We start from the raw sequence: 22,458 nt of genomic DNA, 5'->3' as shown, positions 1-22,458 counted from the left end.
GGCTCCAAAATCACTGCAAATGTTGATAGCAACCATGAAATTAAAAGACGCTTACTCCTTGGAAGGAAAGTTATGACCAACCTAGACAGCATATTAAAAAGCAGAGACATTACTTTGCCAACAAAGGTCCGTCTAGTCAAGGCTCTGGTTTTTCCAGTGGTCATGTATGGATGTGAGAGTTGGACTATAAAGAAAGCGGAGTGCTGAAGAATTGATGCTTTTGAACTGTGGTGTTGGAGAAGACTCTTGAGAGTCCCTTGGACTGCAAGGAGATCCAACCAGTCCATTCTAAAGGAGATCAGTCCTGGGTGTTCATTGGAAGGACTGATGTTGAAGCTGAAACTCCAATACTTTGGCCACCTCATGCGAAGAGCTAACTCACTGGAAAAGGCCCTGATGATGGTAAAGACTGAAGGCAGGAGGAGAAGGGGATGACAGAGGATGAGATGGTTGGATGGCATCACTGACTCATGGGTTTGGGTGGACTCTGAGAGTTGATGATGGACCGGGAGGCCTGGTGTGCTGTAGTTCACGGGGTCGCAAAGAGTCGGACATGACTGAGCGACTGAACTGACTGACTGAGATAGTTAAAAAAAAAACAAAACATTTTTAACACGTTATGTATTATGTTAAGATACAGTAATTCTGTTTAACATATTTGGCTTTTAATTTTCTTTCCTATATTTTTTGACATTGACATTGTAATTCTCAAAGTACCTTCTCCATTTAGTATAAACCATTCCTGTTGGCTGATAATTTTGATTAGAGTAAGAGTTACCCCTAATTCATTTCTAGGACATAAAATGTTGATGAATTAGAAGTAGGGGTGTTATGTTACACCTTATTGTCAATGTGGTTAATATGGACTACTGGAGATGAGTGGATTACGTTTTTCCTGTTATTAATACTTGTCAGCTAGATTTTTCCTTTTTAGTTTTTTCAGTTCTGATTGAATAGGTGCCCACTGATTTGAAAAATCTATATGTAAACTCAGGATGCTGGGCTCTTAGACCATTTCATGGTGGATGATTTGTATAAAACTACAACTGAGTGAATTTCATTCAAGCAATAGGAATCTTGAAGGTGTGAGTCCATTTTGAAAAGTGTTATGTTTTGTGTATATTGGCTGATTCTTTATCAGCTGTCACAGAACATTGATAGTTCATATCAATATCATAGCTCATTAACCAATTTGGCATTGCTTTGTTTTTCTCAATAGAATGTACCTAAAAAAATTGTTTTTTGTTCTTAACATTAAGAATAAACTACTTTTCCTGGTTCTGATGGTCTTCAGAAAAAAACAGCATTCTTAACTTGTAAGGAACCCTTAGGCCTATGTCTTCTGTCTTTTATCTACACCCAGTCATTATTTCTCTATGCATACTAATATGTTTCATAGTGCTAAAAGACAGGATTGGGTGGGAATACTGACATTGATGTTAGAGATTAAAAATAGTGAATAAAGCTAATAAAGACAAAGGATATATCCACAAGTAAGATTTTGTTTATGCTCATTATAGCAAACAAAAGCCATATGAAGCATCTCTTTTCCCACCTCTGTTTAGCAGTATATCCAGTATTATATTCAAAATTTGCTCTGGAATCTGCCCTTATTTTATTCATCTGACATTTGTCCACCAAGCAAAAATTGTACTGGAGGCATACTTTTTGAATAAGCTCCTTTACTCCAGCCTCACCCCTTTTACTTATGATGTTCAACTTATTTGGAATTTTTCTCCCTTCTGTCCAAATTCTGTCCTGATGAGCCAACTCATATTCCTTCCTTTCAGGAAGACTTTCTTTTTGGTCAAAGTGTTTCATGTCATCTACGTATGGAAATATCGACCATTTTTTAAAGAGATGAGGGCCTGTCATTCTGGGCATGAAACAAGTTCTCATAAGAAACACTTAACTATTTATCAGAAGTTTACTTTGCTATGTAGTACAGTATATTTTACACCTATTATGATTAGTCTTAATGTTACAGATGAAGACTTAGCACACATTGGTTAAGTGAGTTGCCCCTAAGGTCAGATTGTTACTTTGTAGTAGAGCCAAGATTTGTGAACAGGTTTGTCAAGCTTCAAAACCTGTATTCTTTGTACTCTGGGAAATTCTTGGTAGCTGTAGTTCAAACATTTGTGTGTGTGTGTGTGTGTGTGTATGTGAACAACTAAGAGAATTAAATAGAAGTTAAAGTTTCTCTGAACATGATTTCCTACTTTGACAGACATTTACTGAGTTCTGCTATCCCATGACATTATCATGAGTCCAAGTTGTAAAGGATAATAATTGAGCTATTCCTGTTCTCAAAGCTCTTGAATCCAGTGGGTAATACAGACATATATATATATTGTTTCCTATATACAAGGCAGGATGAATTAAGATTTATAAAAGGAAATTAAATAGGCATGTGGTAGTGGTGGTGGTTTAGTCAATAAGTTGTGACCCTATGGACTATAGCCTGCCAGGCTCCTTTGTCCATGGGATTCTCCAGGCAAGAATACTGGAGTGGGTTGCCATTTCCTTCTCCAGGGGATCTTCCCAACCAAGGGATCAAACCTGGGTCTTCTATATTGCAGGCAGATTCTTTTATCGAGTGAGCTACAAGGGAAGTCAAATAGGCATGTGGGTCTATGGAAAAGATTATCATTTCCAACTGGAGGAATTGGGAATGGTAATAGAAGTTAGCATTTATTCTGGGACTTAATGGATTGATAGAAGTTGACAAGAAGATTGTGTTCAGAGTTTGGAACTTGGAGATTGGAACTCAAGTTCTTATACCATCACTTACTAGCCAGGTAACCTTGGGAAAATTAGCTAATAGCTTTGACTTTTCCTCACTTAGTAGCACATGCCCCTAGGAGTTGGTAAGATGATAGAAAAAATTAATTGTAAATCTCTTAGCATTGTGTTTAGCACATAATAAGCACTCAGCAAAGAGTAGCTAAAGTAAGTAATTTTATTAATGAGAAGGGCATGAACAGAGGCTTGGGAGAAGCTTGATGGTGGGTATTGAGCCCACTCCAGTATTCTGGCCTGGAGAATTTCATGAACTGTATAGTCCTGGGATCGCAAAGAGTTGGACACAACTGAGCGACTTTCACTTTCTTTTTCCTAGTCTCTTTATACCTAAAGATATTTATTCCCATATTTATGATGGGACATAGTGGGCTAAGCCTTGAAAGGTAGGTTTGAAATTATGGCTTCAGTGAATTATTTCACCCTTATAATATTAAGTTTTTCTTTTTTAGACTATAGGTAGAGCCTTAGAGTTTCTTTTGTTTTGACAGAGAAGTGATGTGTTGTAACCTGAATTTTAGGAAAATAGCTTATAAGAATGGGAAGATAGACTGGAGTTCAGTGGAGGGGTCCAGCAAGACTGATGATGCTCTATAAAGAGGAGACCTGGTCAGAGGCCAAACCTGTGGAGTGGGAGAGGACAAAAGGGGAGAAAGGGTATGAGAGCTTGCAGGGCAGAAATAGCTTCCTGTTGTTTTATTTTGCTACCACATGGGCTAATACAAAAATGTATTATGCTTATTGTTCAGATTTTAAATCTTGATATGCCCATTGCAGAGAAAAGCATAAAGAATAAGGTAATCTTTTATAATTCCAGCATGTAGAAACAAGCTTTAAGTACCTTCCAAATTTACAGCATCTTTCATACCCAGTGTTAGCTGAAATAATGGTTTATTCAGATCTTCACTGTCATTGTAAGTCTGTATAAATATGATCGTAATTATCTTGACGTGGTTTTCCTTTATTTGTTTTGGGATATTTATGTTTTGTTGTGAAAGAGCAATGTCAGGTTTTTTGTTGTTGTTGTTAGTCAGTGTGTCTATTTTTGATTATTTGCATATTGAGAGTAGCTGAAATTCCAGATTTCTATAGCCTTGCTTTATTCTGTATCAATAATTATCAATAGATGAAACCAACTTTGTGACATTGAATTTTTATTTTAACAGAGCACCCTTAAATGGCTAAAATTTTTGTTGTATTTCTAGAATAAGAGCCTTTAAAAATTTTTTTGAAATAATTTTAGATTTATATAAGAGTTGTAAAGAGTAGAAAATGTTCCTGGATTCCCTTCATCCAGCTTCAGCTAATGTTTACAGCTTGATATGGTACTTTTGTCAAAACTTAAAAACTAATATTGGTGCAATATCATTAACTAAACTATAGCCTTTATTCAGATTTTCCTAAGTTTTCCACAATTGCCCTTTTTCTATCCTAGGATTCAATCCAAGATTCCACATTGCATTTAGCCATCACGTTTCCTTTATTAACTCCTTCAGTCTGTAAAGTTTCTCAGGCAACTGTAAAGTTTCTTGTATTTCATTCCCTTGTCCCTGCTGGAATGTAAGCACCTGTGCTTTTAAAGTAATGGATTACATAATTTGAAATCCACACGTGTGGGCTCATGTGAAGTTTAAATTCTTAACATTAATGATATAAAACAGATCTCTAATATTAAGATTTCAGTCAACTTGAATAATAATTTGATAAACTTGTTAATCTCCAAAGTGTAGTTACAGGCCTGCAGCTACTCACAGCATTCTTGATCTAACAATGGAATGTGGCATTTAAGAAGCAACCATATCCTCAACTCTAGGTGAATAGTCAGGCATTGTTCAATTTATTATGACTCTAGGTTTACGTCATAGAAGGCAGCTCCAGGATTGATTTCCACACTTTCAGAAAAAAAGAGTACATTTTCACAGCATCAGGGATAGAAAACACATCTAAGTCGAGCACACGTGAGAAGTTTTAGGATTATTCTAAGCTTTGCAAATTCATCTTCAGAATGTCATAAATATTGACTTTTTGTTGGTTGGATTTTGCTCATGCATTTTGCTCATGAACATGTGAGCCATACCAGGGGGACAAATGCTTGGTGATTCAGGCCTGTCCCTGAAGGATGGCTTTCAGAGGTAACCACAGATACTAAAAATGCAATTTCTTCTTTTTAAAATGTGTTTATTTCTTTTGAAATTGATTTATAAGATTCTTTACTTTTTAAATGCAATCGTTCTGTTGAGTGAGGGGACTGGTCCACTGTGGAAAGTGAATGCAATCTCCTGTTGCTTGATTTCTGTATCCGCTGTGAGTCAGAACACTTGTATACCCTTGGTCGTATCAGCAGTGCTTCTGCTTTTTTTCCCCCTGCGGTCTCAGTTTTGGTGTGTCTGGATGTCTTGTCACATCATAGAAGAACGATCTTGTGAGTCGCTGGGGGGTCTGACAAGTCGAACCACTCAAAACCCTTTTATTTCAAGTGTCCTTGATCTGAGGAAGCAGCTCAGTAAATCTCTTGAACAAGTTTTCACAACCTAGCCATATGACTGCATTAAAATAAACTTCTGTGCACGGCTCACCTTCTTCCAAGTATTCCTTGAATTTGTGATGAGTAATGCCATAACTTTGCATCATCTTTGTCTCTTCCTTCATCACATCATACAGTGAGCCTTATTTGGTCACTCAGCAAGTAGTTATTGAGCAAGAACCATTCTAGGTGCCGGGGATGCCTCAGAGAACACCAGGCGTCTTTTCTAATGGACCGGACAGGTAAAAAAAAATAAGTAAAATAAATAGTTTAGCAGTTTCTCCATTCTGCAATGGAGAAAAATAAGCTAGGGAAAGGAAATAGGGAATATCTGTAAATGTGTTTATTTGCAATTTATGCAGATAAATCAAGAAAAGACTCATTCCAGTGATGACATTTGAACAAAAACCTAAAGGAAATGAGGAGGCAAGCCAGCTTGATTACTTGGGAAGGACCATTCTAGGTAGAGGGAACAGCAAGTCCAGAGTCTGGAGATAGAAGCAGGCCTGAGAGGCTGGAGGGGCTACAAGGCCAGAGTGGTTGGAGAAGTGTGTGGAGGGAAGGGAACAGGTCAGGGGTAGTTGGTGCCAGAGCACATAGGGTCTTATAGGCTATTAGAAAAACTTGGACTTTTGCTCAGGGTGGAAGACATTGTGGGCTTTTTAGCAGAGGAATAACGTGCTCTGGCTTTCCGAGGAAAAGAGTCTCATCTTCTTGAAACTAGTGTTGAGGCGACAAGGATAGAAGCAGATAGAAATCTATTGCAGTGACTCAGGTGAGAGATAATGGTGGTATCTGTGGAGAAGTGAGGACACATTCAGATTCTGGATGTAGCTGGAAGGTTGAGACAGTAGCATTTTGTGAATGAATGGGGCATATGACTTGAGGAACAGAAGCTGTAGTATGGCTTTTTGTCTGAACACCTGAGAGGGTGGAATTACTGTGTATAGGGGAGGGTAAGGCTGTTGGTGGAGCAGGTTGTGTGGGAGAACATCAGGAGTTTGGTGACATATGTGCATTGTAAACAGGACAGTTGGATCCTGAGAGTGGCCAGACTCTTCATGTGAGTATGCTTCAGAAATTTGCATACCTCCTGTCTTCACTGCAGGTACTCCATCTATAAAAAGTGTTTAAACTTTTGATATTTAAATAAATTATCTTAAATTCCTTGATGGCAGATACTTCGTGTCTTATTAGCTGGCTGGATTTTAAAAAATCTCAAGTGGGCTGGATTGTGATAAGCAGGTTGCATGAGACCCAGTGGGTCTATGAGGAATGCAGACATTTCTCTGCCACCCCATACAGGTAAAGCTGGAAAATACAAGAAAACAAAAACAAGGCAAGATTAGAACCTCAACAACAATTTAAAAATAAAATCACCTCATGTTGTGCAAATTCAGGTGCTAAAAACAATAGGCCTGATGGAGAAATCGAATTGGGAAAGAACACTTAAAACTAAGGAACTTTGTAACGATGTGCAGTCCAAATAGAAGTACTAAGGAAAAAGAAAAAAACAGAAACAGTTTACTGGTGTTTGTACCCAATATCACAGAAAAATCTTGTTGCTTTCAACACTAGAACTTAACGCTCTCTTCTTTGAGAAGTAGGTCTTAGAGGATATTTACTTCTAATAGAGACCTTTTCATCAGAATTAAGAATCTGATCCAGGACGTAACCTTCTTAATTAATCAATTGTTTTAATACAAAGAGCATTGTCTCTATAGCTTCTTCAGCTGCATTTGCACCTTTGCCAAGTAACTTAAAAGAGGGAAAGTGTAATGCGTTTTTTTGAAGCCACTGACTCACCCATCACTTAAAAGTAAGTTGCTTCTTTAAATTTTTCAGCTTTTTTACCTCCTGCTGAAGGTCTTATTGCTAAGGCTTTCTCCTTAATAATCATGAGAAAACTTGAGTCTGCCTACTTGAAAATATTAACATGCTGGGGAAAATTGCATGTGAGCCAAAATGACTTCTCCATTATACTGACATCATTTGTCTATTTCCCAGATGTGTGTGAGATAATACGTATCAAAGAAATAAATTTTTTTATTTTTATTTTTCAGAACAGACTGTACTGTTGACCTAGGATTACTTAGAGCTGACATATACCAAAACTCAGACCTACCTTTTTATTGAATAGTCTCGAATTTTTCTATTTCAAATAGGAAGTCAGTAAGAAAAATCCTAAAATTACCTCAATGGTATGTATGCCCCAAAAACATACAAAAAATCAGTGTCTCCTCATTACAATTTTTGTAAATTTATGTTATTTTGGCTATGCTTGGTCTTTGTTTCTGCATGGGTTTTCTCTAGTTGTGGCAAGGGGGGCTACTCTCTAGTTGCAGAGCACAGGCTTCACATTGCAGTGGCTTCTCTTGTTGTAGAGTAGATTCTAGGGTTCTCAGGCTTCAGCAGTTGCAGTGCATGGGCTCAGTAGTTATGATTCCCACGCTCTAGAGCACAGGCTCAGTAGTTGTGGTCCACGGGTTTAGTTGCTCCATGGCATGTGAAATCTTCCCAGACCAGGGATCATACCTATGTCTCCTTCATTGGCAGGTGGATTCTCCCCTACTGAACCCTCAGGGAAGCCTTCTCCTCCTTTTCAAAGCTATTTTAAAGCTAGAAAATAAAAACTACATCTTTAATAAGATCCACTGTCTTGAACCAACAATCAATATTATACTTGACAGTGACATGCTAGAGGATTTTCTCTTTGGGAACACATAGGCAAGCCTTCTGTCACTATTAGCATTGTTCTAGAAGTTCTGATTGATGCACTAAACCACAAAACAAAAAAAAAATAATGATCAGAAATGAAAAAACATAAACTAAGAAAGTCAACTAAAAATTATTAATAAAGGCTATATTTGATACATATATAAAAATCATGCATCCATGAAATCAGAAGACGATTGCTACTTGGCAGGAAAACTATGACCATGTGTTGAAAAGCAGACACATCACTCTGCAGACAAAGGTCTGTATAGTCAAGGCTATGGTCTTCCCTGTGGTCATGTGCAGTTGTGAGAGCTGGACCGTAAAAAGGATCAAGTGGCAAAGAATTAATGCCTTTGAACTGTGGTACTGGAGAGGACTCCTGAGCATCCCTTGGATAGCACGGAGATCAAACCAGTCAATCTTGAAAGAAATCAACTCTGAATACTCACTGGAAGGACTGATACTGAAACTGAAGCTTCGGTATTTTGGTCACTTGATGCAAACGGCCAACTCATTGGAAAAGTCCCTGAGGCTGGGAATGATTGAGAGCAGGAGGATGACATGGCTGGATGGCATCACCAACTCAATGGATATGAGTTTGAGCAAACTCCGGGAGATAGTGAAGGACAGGGAAGCCTGGCATGCTGCAGTCCAGGAGGTTGCAGAGAGTCGGACACAAATGGGCAACTGAACAACAGCAACATTCAAAAATCAGTACCTTTCCCAAGTGTCAACAATAACCAGTTGGAAAAAAATAATGGGAAAAATATCCCATTGACCATAGTAACAACAAATACAAAATACCTAGAAATAACCCTAACAAGTAATATATGTGATCAAAATAAAGAAAATTATAAAGCTTTTCTTGAGATCTATAAAACTTGAATGAACTGGAAGAATATACTTTGTTGCTGGATGCAAAAACTAAAATATTGAGATGATACAATTTTTCCCCAATTAATTTATAAATTTAACATGATCTGAGTAAAAAATACATTTATTTTTAGAGGGCTTGACAACACAATAAACATAAAGGAGATAATCAAGCTGTAGCAATCAGTAATTTGTTACAGTTTAGCAGAGTGGTTGTGAGTTTAGGTATTGGGGGTAGAGTGCTTGGGTTTTAGGTCTATCAAAAGGAGAAGGAAGAGGCAGAGGATGAGATGGATATCATTACCTACTCAATAGACGTGTTTGAGCAAAGTCCAGGAGATAGTGAAGGGCAGAAACCTGTCCATGGGGTCACAAAGAGTTGGACACAACTTAGCAACTGAAAAACAACTTACCAGACATACAACCACAGTTCAGTTACCTAATCTCTCCAACCACGAGTTTCTTCACCTGTCAAGTGTGAGATTCAATGAGACTGAGAAAATTGTTGGTACATGGAAGTACTCAAAAAATGTTAGATGCTATTGTTGATGACGCAATAGTGAAATAGGTGAATGGGAGAGAAGAGTGTAAACATAAGACCATACTGTAAATAAGAATTTGTTATTTGTTAAAGGGGCCATTTTAAAAAAAAATTTTATTTTTACTTTATTTTACTTTACAATACTGTATTGGTTTTGCCATACATTGACATGAATCCACCACGGGTGTACATGCGTTCCCAAACATGAACCCCTCTCCCACCTCCCTCCCCATAACGTCTCTCTAAAGGGGCCATTTTGAATCAACAGGCAATTGATGTCATTATATTTAGTAGTTAAACATTTTCAGATAATTCATACATTAAAATTAATTTTATGAGACTGTAAATAAGTAGAAGAAAAAAATCAAATCATTGAAAAGTTTAAAAGCAGTTTGAAAAGATACAAAGTCAAACTGATTTGGCTATGCAAAAAAAAAAAAATTTTTTTTTGCCTGCATTGCAGCATGGGGGAACCTTAGTTTCCCAACCAGGGATTGAATCTGGGCCCCCTGCAGTGGAAGTACAGAGTCTTAACCGCTAGACCACCAGGAAAGTCCCCCCCTCCAAACTTTTTCTATATAAAACAAAAAGTCACAAATTGCATGACAGACAGGCATAAGTAGTGGTGTATTGGTTAATGGTAACAACATTAAAGAAATAAAATGCCCAGATTTGTCACGTTTGCAGATTTCCATGGTATAAGTACTCCCACCAGGCTACCAACATGAAGTTGGGTGCTCAGGAGCTGGTACATGCCAGCTGCAGCACACCCCTTCTACAGATGTGACAGAGGATGCTGAAAAACCACCTAGAGATTAACCTCAGGCCAGCACACATTTCTGCTTGAAGCTGCCTCCCCCAGAAAGCAGAGACAGTTGGGAGTAATCATCCACTGTGTTGTATCACGGAGGGTTCCTTGAGCTGGACTTGTACCACACGGGGTTTTGGACCTACAAAGGATCTCTGGAATGGAAAGATCCCTGTGGGGTGGTTGGGACCTACACTAGGAATAACCCCTTTGGGGCCAAATCGTACTTCCCCTTAGACTGAGGACTAAGGGGAGAGGTATTGCTAGGCAATTCACTTAGCAGAAAAAGAACAGTTGGACCAGAGCAGAGGGTCTTTTCCCCTTGATTTGTTCCTCCAAAGTCCATGATACTCTTGGCATTGGGGCATGTGTTTTGCTATCTCTGGATACTTGTATTCTCGTCTCTGTTTTTTAATTCTCCCTTTGATATTGTTCAATCACTATGATCATTTTCATTGGTGAGAGCACAAAAACTTGTGTCTAGACAATGATGATGTGACCCAAGTGATATTTATAGCACACTGGGAGGCCAAAGATGTGTCTCATTGTGGCCAGGGAGCCAAGGTATTGTCAGGGTTAAAAGCAGCAAAGTATGGAGCCTTGGAGTCCTACCTCCTGTTTGTTGGCTGTAGGGATTCTATCAGGGGCTTGCACTATTATTCCACAGTGGACTGCTAGCTGGTCATTTTGTACCCCAGTCTTAAATGTACCATCTTGGAATAGGTTGTTTTTTGTGATCATATCTGTGTTGGAGAAGATTCTTGAGAGCCCCTTGGACTGTAAGAAGATCAAACCAGTCAGTAACCCTAACCCTAACCCTAAAGGAAGTCAGTCCTGAATATACATTGGAAGGACTGATGCTGAAAGTGAAACATCAGTACTTTGGCCACCTGAAGCAAAGAGTCAACTCATTGGAAAAGACCCCAGTGCTGGGAAAGATTGAAGGCAGAAGAAGGGACGACAGAGGATAAGATGGTTGAATGCCATCACCAACTCAATGGGCAACAGTTTAAGCACACTTCGGGAGATGGTGAAGGACAAGGAAGCCTGGCATGCTGCGGTCCATGGAGTTGCAAAGAGTCAGATATGACTGAACAACAAATCTGTAGTTAACAGAAGATTAGTTTATTATAAGGTCAACTTCATGCAAAGAAGCAGAATTTAATTGGATTTCAGAGAAGTGGAGATATACTAAAGACGGGAATAGTATCTTTAGAAGTGGTATAGTTGTTTGAAGTCTATAATTGAGAATCATTACTTTGGGCAGCAGGGAAAGAACAGTTGACATAGAGGTGAGATAAAGGTATAGAGAGAGAAAGAAAAAGTTGTTACTTTTAAGGGGCTAATAAATAATTAATCTTGTGAGAAAAGTAGCTTTAACAGACACATAGAAGACTGACTGATGGGAAAGATGGTTTGCCAGAATTGGATACAAACCAGTTAAGGTATAAATGAGATCTGCCTGAGCTTGAGACTTTGCATTGGAGGTGGACAGAAATGGTTTCTTATGAGTGGGATGCTTTAATGACTCATTGGGCATGGAGATTTACAGATGCTCATATTTTCAAAGCATTTAGTCAAGGTTGCTCCATTAACATTTGTTATTCTTGGTTGATTTTTTTTTTTTAAGAGCAGGTTTAGTATCTGTCATGTATAGGGCTATTAATTTGATGCCTCAATGTTCCTCCTCACTTACTTGGATGTTCCTAGTCTTATGTGTGAGTTTTCTTTAATCACTTTAGGTCTTTAACTGGTTTTCTTTAATTCTGCTTCTCCTGGAAACCTTTGCTGATTTGTGAGACCACTGTTTCTCAGGATTGGAAGGGTCAGAAATAGTCTAATCCATGGATAATTTAATGCTTGATTCTTTTGTATTGTTCTTTTCCATTTTAGACTTAAATAACTGATATCTTGATTTTAGTAGTTGGATGTATCAAGAAGTAGGAACTGGGGGCTTTGTGACAACATAGCATTCTCAGACCCAGAGTCGTTTGGAGGTAACCAGTTGGCCATACTTTGGAGTAGCTGAGGGCCAGCTGATTTTGATGCTGAAGTATTGATACCATCCAGTGGCATCTACTACAGGCTACTCTGACCTTTCTTTTTAAACCTGGGCTGGAGTTGGGTAGTTAGACTTAGGATTCAGTCTCTAGGGCCAGGCTAAACCTAGGAATCTTATGCTTCTAGCACTTCCTCCATGGTTCTGATCTATTCATGGGCAGGGAAAGGGTTTTGGTTGGTGGTACAGAATCAGCCTCTTTTCTTTCAAAGTTTGTTGGCTAAAGCCGGTCTGCTGTTCTTGGAGATGCCTGTTTGTTAAATTAGGCTAAAATGCTGGGAAACATTCTCTAGAGGGATTCTAAATTATAACTCCTTAATATTTTCTGCTTATATAATTTGAATGCAGAGTCCTTGGTGTGGTTCAGGCTTTACCAAAGAAGCCCAGTTGATGGCTGCCAGGAAGCTTGACCAACTGTTGTTTCTAGAATTCACCAAGCCCTGGGGCTTCAAGGCTCAGAATCTTGATTTTACTTTATGAGTCCATACTTTTGTTAATAGTAGATTCATGTAAACCATAGGCTTAAGACTCATGCATCATCTCGGGAGGCTAATTTATTAAACTGACCTATAAAAGACCAGAAGATTTTTGTCAGCTTAGCTAGTATTAAGGTAAAGCCAAATTATTATTTAAGAACTATCATAGTTATGCCTAATAGAAAAGCAGTGATTATTTAAAAATCCAACCCAAATATGGATACATATAAAGAGTCCTTTCCAAAAGTAAAAAAAAAAAAAAAAACAAGAGTCCTTTCCGATCCCACCTCATGAGATAACAGTTGTTCACAGCTTAGTCTATAAATATTCTTCCAGACTCTCTGCGTATGCAATAACTTCTATTGCTCCATTACTTTATTTTCTGAAGTTCTGTAGTTATGTTATGCACACTGCTTGTCAATTTGTGGGAAGCCAGAGGACAGTGAGGTCGCCTAACGACATGGAATCAGAGGAAGGGGAGTAGACTGGATGACTCATGGCACAGCAGCTCAGTATCCTGAATTGTCTATTCAGTGTTCTAGAGTCTGCTGCCCTGGCACCCCTTCCCCAAAACAGTTTGGAAGACCAGTGTCAGTGTATCTTTCAGATGGTTATTTGTCACTGCTGCTGCTGCTAAGTCACTTCAGTCATGTCTGACTCTGTGTGACCTCACAGACAGCAGCCCACCAGGCTCCCCCGTCCCTAGGATTCTCCAGGCAAGAACACTGGAGTGGGTTGCCATTTGCTTCTCCAATGCATGAAAGTGAAAAGTGAAAGTGAAGTCGCTCAGTCGTGTCCGACTCCTAGTGACCCCCCGGACTGCAGCCCACCAGGCTCCTCCGTCCATGAGATTCTCCAGGCAAGAGTACTGGAGTGGGGTGCCATTGCCTTCTCCCTATTTGTCACTATAATTGGCCAATTACAGATCCTGGCACCCAAGAGGTGCTAAATAAATAGTACATGTGTGCGCACTTCTCCACCTGGCCCCCTTTTTCTGACAAGTACTTTCTGTAGCTGTGTTTAATACCATGGTCTAGTTTTGCCTTGGTCTGTGTGTCCTTTGGTCTCTTTAAAAGATGACTTTTCTCTCTCTACTTTCATCTGTTTTATCTTATATTTCGGGCTTCCCAGGTGGCTCAGTAGTAAAGAATCTGCCTGCTAATGCAGGAGACTTGGGTTTGATTCCTGGGTCGCAAAGATCCCCTGGAGAAGGACATGGCAACCCACTCCAGTATTGTTGCCTGGGAAATCCCCATGGACAGAGGAGCCTGGCAGCTACAGCCCATGGGGCCGCAAAAGAGTTGGACACGACTTAGTGACTAAACAACAACGACAACCTTATATTTCAGTTCTCTGCAACCTTACTTCTCTTTTCCCCTTGTGCTACGTACAAAGGGAATGAAAATCTATACTTTAATTCTTGTAATTTCTAATTTCTCAGAAGAAAAATGTTTTCTTTCATCAAATTTTACTATTACCCAGCTCTTTACCTTAAACTATTTTGCTTTTATCTTGTATACCTAGTGGAGCTATATTAAAAGTGTTCATATGGAGTCTGTCAGTAAAACTCCATATGTGAAGTGGCCAGAATGACCCCCCTTTAGTGCAGGTTTTCTTATACATACAACGACTCTATTGAGATGTAACCATATACTATATGATTTACCCATCTTAAGTGTACTGCTCAATGATTTTGAGTATGTCCACTGAGTTTTGATCACTGCAATCAATTTTAGAACATTTTCATCATCCTCTGAAGAAACCTTATACTATTAGCAGTCATTCCCCATTCCCCTCAACTCCAGTCCAACCCTCGGCAAACACTATTTTCTCTTTCTATAAATTTGCCTATTCTGGATATTTCATATAAACAGAATTATGTACAATAAAATGTGGACTCTGTGTTTGGCTTTTTTCAGGTACATTGTTTTCAAAGTTCATCCATGTTATAGTGTGTTTCATGATTCATTCCTTTTTATTCCAAAATGTATCTACCATGCTATGGGATAAATCACATTTGTATGTATCTATTCATCAGTTGGGGAAACAGTGGAAACAGTGTCAAACTTTATTTTTCTGGGCTCCAAAATCACTGCAGATGGTGACTGCAGCCATGAAATTAAAAGACGCTTACTCCTTGGAAGAAAAGTTATGACCAACCTAGATAGCATATTCCAAAGCAGAGACATTACTTTGCCAACTAAGGTCCATCTAGTCAAGGCTATGGTTTTTCCAGTGGTCATGTATGGATGTGAGAGTTGGACTGTGAAGAAGGCTGAGTGCCGAAGAATTGATGCTTTTGAACTGTGGTGTTGGAGAAGACTCTTGAGAGTCCCTTGGACTGCAAGGAGATCCAACCTGTCCATTCTAAAGGAGATCAGCCCTGGGTGTTCTTTGAAAGGAATGAAGCTAAGGCTGAAACTCCATTACTTTGGCCACCTCATGCGAAGATTTGACTCATTGGAAAAGACTCTGATGCTGGGAGGGATTGGGAGCAGGAGGAAAAGGGGACGACAGAGGATGAGATGGCTGGATGACATCAACGCCTCGATGGACGTGAGTTTGAGTGAACTCTGGTAGTTGGTGATGGACAGGGAGACCTGGCGTGCTGCGATTCATGGGGTCGCAAAGAGTCGGACACGACTGAGCGACTGAACTGAACTGATTCATCAGTTGATAGGCATTTGTATGTGATTTCCTAATAGCAAAGTAGCGTTTTAAATAATTATTACTCTTGAAATCCAAACAAATGCTATGCAAAATATAGATGGAAGTTATGGAAGGCTAGGAGGAAACAACTGTTTGTTTCCACCTGTTAAACACCACTACAGGTGTTTTCTTCAAATATCAGCAGTAATATTTGGACATTTGGAAATTATCTTTGAAATCAAAATATGTTTAAAAATATGTTATTCTTGGTTATATCCTATAATTTTCCTGTAAGAAGAAATATTAGCCATGCAAACAATCAATTTAGATAAAATAAGCCACAGAATGTACTATGGTATTTTTGCTGTTCATTTGACCCTTGAACAGCATGGGTTTAAACTGCGTGGGTCTACTTGTTCTCAGATTTTTCCAGCAGTAAATACCACAGTTCCACATGATCTGTGGGTGGTTGAATCCTCCAGAACAGAATCGGGATATGGAAGAAGCATGGATACAGAGGGTTGACTATAAAAGTCATATGCAGATTTTTGACTGAATGGTGTTAGATGCCCCTAACCTTTGCATTGTTCAACGGTAGACTGTAATTTTATGCCTCTTATTTCCTCCTCCCTTCCTTTCCACATCCAACCATCCACAGTGTCCATACAAGATTCTTTTTTTTTAATTAAATTTTTTATTGAAGATAATTTACAATGTTTTGTTAATTTCTGCTGTTCAGCAAAGTGACTCAGTTATAAATATATGTGTTCTTTTTTATATTCTTTCCTATTAAGGTTTATTACAGAATATTGAATATAGTTCCCTGTGCTATACGTACGGTAGGACCTTGTTGTTTATCCAGTCTGTATATAGTACTTTGCATCTGCTAATCCCAAACTCCCAGTCCACCGCATCTATCCTTTGGTAACCACAAGTCTGTTCCTTATGTCCATACACGATACGGTCTCCCTCATTCCAGGCAGACACTTGAACCTCTGAGCCACCAGGGAAGCCCTATATACAGGATGTAGTTACCACAATAAACAGGGCAGAGTCGAGTGATCATGGGCCTTAGGGCTCAACTACCTGCTTCACATCCCTGCTGTTTTTAGTGCTTATTGGCTGTATACGCTGTATACATCTCTCACTACACTGGTGTATTTCCTCTGTAATATTTATTAGGGTGTACTACCCACTCCAGTACTCTTGCCTGGAAAATCCCATGGACGGAGGAGCCAGGTAGGCTACAGTCCATGGGGTCACGAAGAATCGGACACGACTGAGCAACTTCACCTCTCAGATATTACTGGTTTCTAGTGAAGTTTGAAATGTTCTTATCTCTTGTCACTAAGTGGCAGATAGAATGACTTAAATACATTCTGGTTGTTTTCATTGTGCATCTATTTATAGCTGAGCCTATATTGAGGAAGTAGAAAAAGCATGATCTGGAGAAATGGGAGTTAATATTTATTTTTGTTATTTTTTCCATAGTTAAATAGCATAAATGGAAGTAAAAAATGCATTATAAGTCTAACTGTTTAAAAACTACACTATCCTTTTCTAATGCTTGTACATTGGGATAGACTATTTTATAAATTGTATACTCAGAGCATGGCATACTTTTATACCCTGTTTCTGAACACAGCTTTTTATCATTATCATTTTATATGTTACTGTGCAACTCTTTATCCTTATGGTTGCTTAATATTTCATTCTCATTTTTAACTATTTTCTATTAGTAGTTAATTTCTAATTTTTTTCTCATAATAGCACTGTATTGTACATCCCACATGCAGTTTTTTTTAATGTTTTGGATTACTTTGAGTTATTTGAAATGTATCACCAAATTACTTTCCAGAAATGTCTAACTGATATACATTGCTTTCAGTTTCAGAAGAGTCTTTTTTTTAAAAATTGAAGTATAGTTGATATGCCATATTAAGTTACAAGTGTACAACATAATGATTCACAATTTTTAAAGGTTGTACTCCATTTACAGCTTTTGTAAAATGTTGGCTGTATTCTCTGTATTGTATGATATATCCATGTAGCTTATTTTATACCTAACAATTTATTGCTCTTAATCCCCTACCCCTATATTGCCCCTCTCCCTTCCATCTCCCCACTAGTAACTGCTACTTTGTTCTCTCTACTTGTTTTCTTGTTACATTCAATAGTTTGTTATATTTTTTATTCAGCATATAAGTGATACTAGTATTTGTCTTCCTCTGTCTGATTTATTTCACTTAGCATTAATACCCTCCACGTCCATCCATGTTGTTGCAGATGGCAAGGTTTCATTCTCTTTTTATGAGTTTCAGCATAGTTTTAACCAGTGCCATCAGCCTTTTCTTCTGAGTACTTTTCAGTGGGAGCATCCATCCTAACCATGAACCCTTATGCTCTGGTTTGCAGACATGCATTTGGAGGAAGATTGGCACTGTCTGTATTCATGTCTCCCAGTCTGTGGGTGGTCAAATATGTTTTGGAGAGTCTCAAAATAAGGTCTCAGAGAAGTCCTACTGAAAAGACTAGACTTCATTAACTAGAATTTCTAAAACTTACTTAAATCTAGAATTTGTTTTTCTCATAGACCCTATTGACAAACCTCTCTGGGAAATGCTATAAATGTGTAATATCTGTAGGAAAAGGAGCCAGCCTGTGATGCAGTAGAATGCTTTTTAGGGAAATGATCTTATGCAGGAGACAGTGAGGACGTTTGCTCAAACATTATGCTACTTGAATGGTGAAAGACCTTGCCTTGTTCATTCATCCATTAAATAAATTTACTGAGAGCCTATTATGTGCTAGACACTGTTCTTCTACTGGTGACATAGCAATGAATAAAACCAACAAGTCCTTGCCCTGAAGTAGGCAGTAAGTTTGGAAGAATAGCCATTATATAATTCAACCACTTAGGGCAAGGTTCCCTACACATTGTTTCATGTGGAGTAGGTTTCCTCTTGAAGAATTTTAAGTGCTTACTGATCCCTGATTTAAACAAAAAAATAGAAACATTATCCTTACTCTCAAAAAACTCACCATCTACTAGAGAAGTAAGTAATTATAATGTGAAATAATAATTATTGTGATGGTAGTATGATCATAGTGTATAATAGTAACTCCAAAGAAAGGAATGTAATCTATATTTTCATAAATTATTTACCTATAATAGGAATTTTTCCCTTCAGAGTTTTTAGGCACTGCCACAGAACTGAACATATATTTATTTCTGTGCACAATTACTGTAAGACTAAAGACATCTTCACTGCCAAAGACAAGATCTAATTTTGATTTAAGATGTAAATTTACTCACTTCCCACTTACCCATTAGCTATCATATAGGATCAGAGTAGTCTTCATGTTTCTTCTCCATAAGTCATCATATTCTTCATAAGTCAGTTCTTAGCCATTGCATCAGGGAAAGGAAGCAAGGTTGGAATGAGAATCCCATCTTGAGTACCTGTGAGTTCCTGCTTTAAAAGTCAGTAAATCCATTAGCTACAGGAAACTGGCTGTACTATAGTAGGTTGGAGGTGCAAAGTACAGCTTTGGTCCTATCTGTCTACCCTTGGTGTCACCAAGTACTGAAGATATTCTAACACTTGTAGGCTGTGATGGGGGAGAAATGAAGCCCATAAAAACTGTATAATTAAAACAAAATACTAATTTTAAATTAAAAATGTTACTTTCCACTGATTCAGAAGAAAGGCAAGTTAGAAATACTATTCAAGGGTTACAGACAAGGTTTATCTGTATAATTTTGATGGTGTTTCTTTGCTCATGGAGGTAAAATATGCTGTGAGCTACGTTGTAGGGCAGGAGGAATAATGGCCCCTGTCCAGTAATTGTCATGTGCTCATGTACAAGAAAGACAGACCCTGGGATGTCTGATGGAAGAAGGACATCTTTGTAACAAACCCACAGTTTTGGTGTTTTTTTTTAGGGCATTCAGGGAAAGAATGAAGTCATTGGCAACATATCTCCCCATGATCTTTCTGTCACTGCGTAAATGCATAACTTAGAGCGCCTATCATTGCCATTTCACTCTTTTTCCTTAAACAGAGGAATGTTTGTGGTTTAGCATAAAGTTCATGAACTAAGAAAAGCAGTTGGACACAGATGCCTGTATCTTTCCACTCAATGTAGCTTATTACCTTTAACTGCCTGTTAAAATCATGCTTTTATTTTTCCTTTTCAAATATGAATTGCTATCACCAGGCTTAGCAAATGAAACGGATTACTTATGGTAACTGTACGTAGTTATGCACTCCAAATCCTTGAGAGAGCTTTCCCAAAGGACAGGCAATGTCTTTCAAAATCCTATTACAAGATTTTATTTTCAGGTGCTGTGAACAGAAAGCTGAAAGCCTCCATGTTTTATTGCTATCCAACTTCATCAGGTCTGCTCACTCTACTGAAAATTGTGGCAAAAGTGATACACATCAGCTCTTTTATTCTTTTGTTACTACTCTGTGCAAATAAAAGCATATTGGGGAATTTAATGAACCACTAAGTCCTTGGAGGGAGATTTGAAGATTTGAAGTATATGACTATCTGTCTTTAACACTGGAGGTTTTTCTGTAAAGCAGATTGGCATGAACAAAATAAAGTCTTCACGTATAGCCCAGTACTTACGACATATGTGCTTAAATCACAAATGTCTATAGTAGTGACCTTGGAGATGAATTCAGTGACTAGTGGCTTTCTGGTTGTGCCAAGGAGTAGAGCTGCTGGAACTATGATCCTATTTCAGAGGTGGTCTGTTTACCCAGAAAATAGAGACTGTGGTGGTCAAAGAAAATTGGAGAGAGGGAATTTGATTATTCAAAGAAGTAATGGACACTTTCCAAGGATACATCCTGGAAATCTGGGTGAAAGGCCACATCTTAGCTTGCTTTAGTGTTCACATACAGAGTTGGCTTTTCATTGGAATCTAGGAAAGGCAGGGTGGATGGATCTGTGTTGTAGAGAGGTAGGCACACAGGAAGGATGACATTAGTACGCCTGTCATTAGGTGTAGGCTTCAGTTTATTGCAATCCCTGGCCAATCAGTCTAACTCTACGTTTTGCTGTTCCATAGGATCATAAGCAAGTGTTGATAACCTTATAATGATAATCTGGATTCTGTTTAAATTTCTAAGTACTTAACCATGAGTAATGAATAATTGTGGTATACCTCCTGACTAATAAAAACACAGAGGCATGGGCAGTGGTGTAGTTATGAACTGCTGGCCCAAATGGTGTTGGAATTGACTCTGGTTTGTCCTTTATTTTCAGGGCTAATACTACCTATACCCTACTTTTCTTTCTTTGGACCACCCTCCCAGATTGCCACTTATATTATTGCTTTGAATGAAGGAGAATGCAGTTCTTTAGCTTGCTCTGGGAAAATAACAAGGGGGAGCCTCTAGTCCTTTAGCCTATCAGAAATTCCAGCTTACAGTGACTCTGGATGTATGTAACCAGATACTACTTAACTCAGTATTAGTGGGAATCTCAATGACATCAACATGAAAATATTATTCTAGTTAGCTTAATAAATATAGCCCTGCACTAATTATACCAGAAAACAAAGGACAATATGTTTTCTCTTTCCCAAAACCGAAAGGCCTCTATCTAAGTGAAGCAGCCATAAAATGTAGTATAGAGAAATCTTAATGGCTACGAAGAGAGAAAAATGGCTGATTTGTGTGGTTTGTTTTTTTTTTTTTAAAAATCAACTTAATGTTCTGTTTGTTTACTACTACACATTTCTGAGTGGAATAATTCTTATTTGGCAGTCAATATTTCCCATCAGAGCTAAAAAGAATTTTTAGTGTGTTTTGGGCACAAAACACATTCTATTTTAGACAACAGAGAATCATTTTTTAGTGTTTGCTTCAGAAGTTTATGAGGTAATTTCAACAAATCTTACAAATGTTTGCTTAATGGTTCCCCATCTCTATTCCTGTAGTACTTTTTACACATCTTTATTTTGACATCGCTTATGTTACCAAGTCCTCAGTTTGCCTCTCTTGCTAAACTAAAGCTTTGTGAGGGTAGGGGGCTATCTTACCTGGCTTTGGATCTCAGATTCTTTGTATGGTGTTCCGTCTATGGGGTCGCACAGAGTCGGACACGACTGACGCGACTTAGCAGCAGCAGCAGCAGCAGCAGTATTTATTTGAAGAACCGACAGAATGCTTAAGAGTGTTACCTGGAAAGTTAAGTAACTTCTTATATAATTTGCAATACTGTTGTTTAAGGCACATTTTTCATTATTGTCACATCATGTTTACAAAAATCTCATGGATCAAGGAAAGACTCATAGCACTAGGTAATAATACTGAGTTATGATAGGAGTCTTTTGGGAATCTTTGTATATCAATCTTAATTAGAAGAGAGTCAAACAGACAGTATGCAGAGTATAAAAAGAGGACAGGGGGCATTCGGTCTTTGCCGTTAGGTATCACCTGGATCTTTGACATCCTGGAGTTTAGACCCTGCTTGTTTCCAAATTTGAGACCTCGCTGACTTTTTGTCTTACGTCTGGATTGTTGCTATTGCCTCTCTGATCCTTTTATGTCTTCCAGCCCCCCCTGTTTCTGTGAACTAGATTCACACCTGTCAGACCTTTTCCTGCCTGGTTGGTTCCCTGGCTTGGCCCACCTTGCCTGCCCTGTTACTGCTGATGCCCTCCAGTGATGCCTGATTTGACTCACTGGTTGTAACATATCACTTGCCAAAACCTTTGTGAGTGACTGTTATCTACAAAAACATTTACTCAACAACTGGTATCTTCGCTTGAAATAACGTGGAAATCTAAGACAGAACTTTTCGCAGGATTTACTTCCTATGAAATCAAATTCATCAGAATGCCTCGGTTTTAACTGTTAGGGCTAATGGTGCGTGTGAAGTCTAGGATGTAGTTACCTGTACTATGACTTCTGAAAGAGATATTATGGAAGTTGGTTTTGTTTTGTTTTAAAATCTATGCTGTGTAAAATGTAGGAAGGAATGTGAAAA

General features: G+C 38.4%; 1 protein-coding gene and 1 non-coding gene across 4 annotated transcripts in view; one reads left to right on the top strand and one right to left on the bottom strand.

Moving 5' to 3' along the window:
• SLC44A1 (solute carrier family 44 member 1) overlaps window positions 1-22,458 on the top strand; it is a 216,335-nt gene that overhangs the window by 30,085 nt on the left and 163,792 nt on the right. The gene's annotated exons all lie outside the window — the stretch shown is intronic.
• TRNAG-UCC (transfer RNA glycine (anticodon UCC)) lies at window positions 9,938-10,010 on the bottom strand. The gene has a single exon. It is a non-coding gene; the product is annotated as a tRNA-Gly (tRNA).

This window comes from Ovis canadensis, chromosome 2, assembly GCF_042477335.2.
Source record: "Ovis canadensis isolate MfBH-ARS-UI-01 breed Bighorn chromosome 2, ARS-UI_OviCan_v2, whole genome shotgun sequence".
Lineage (NCBI taxonomy): Eukaryota > Metazoa > Chordata > Mammalia > Artiodactyla > Bovidae > Ovis > Ovis canadensis.
The sequence above is the reverse complement of the archived record's forward strand: the minus strand, read 5'-3'. Positions and strand labels throughout refer to the sequence as shown.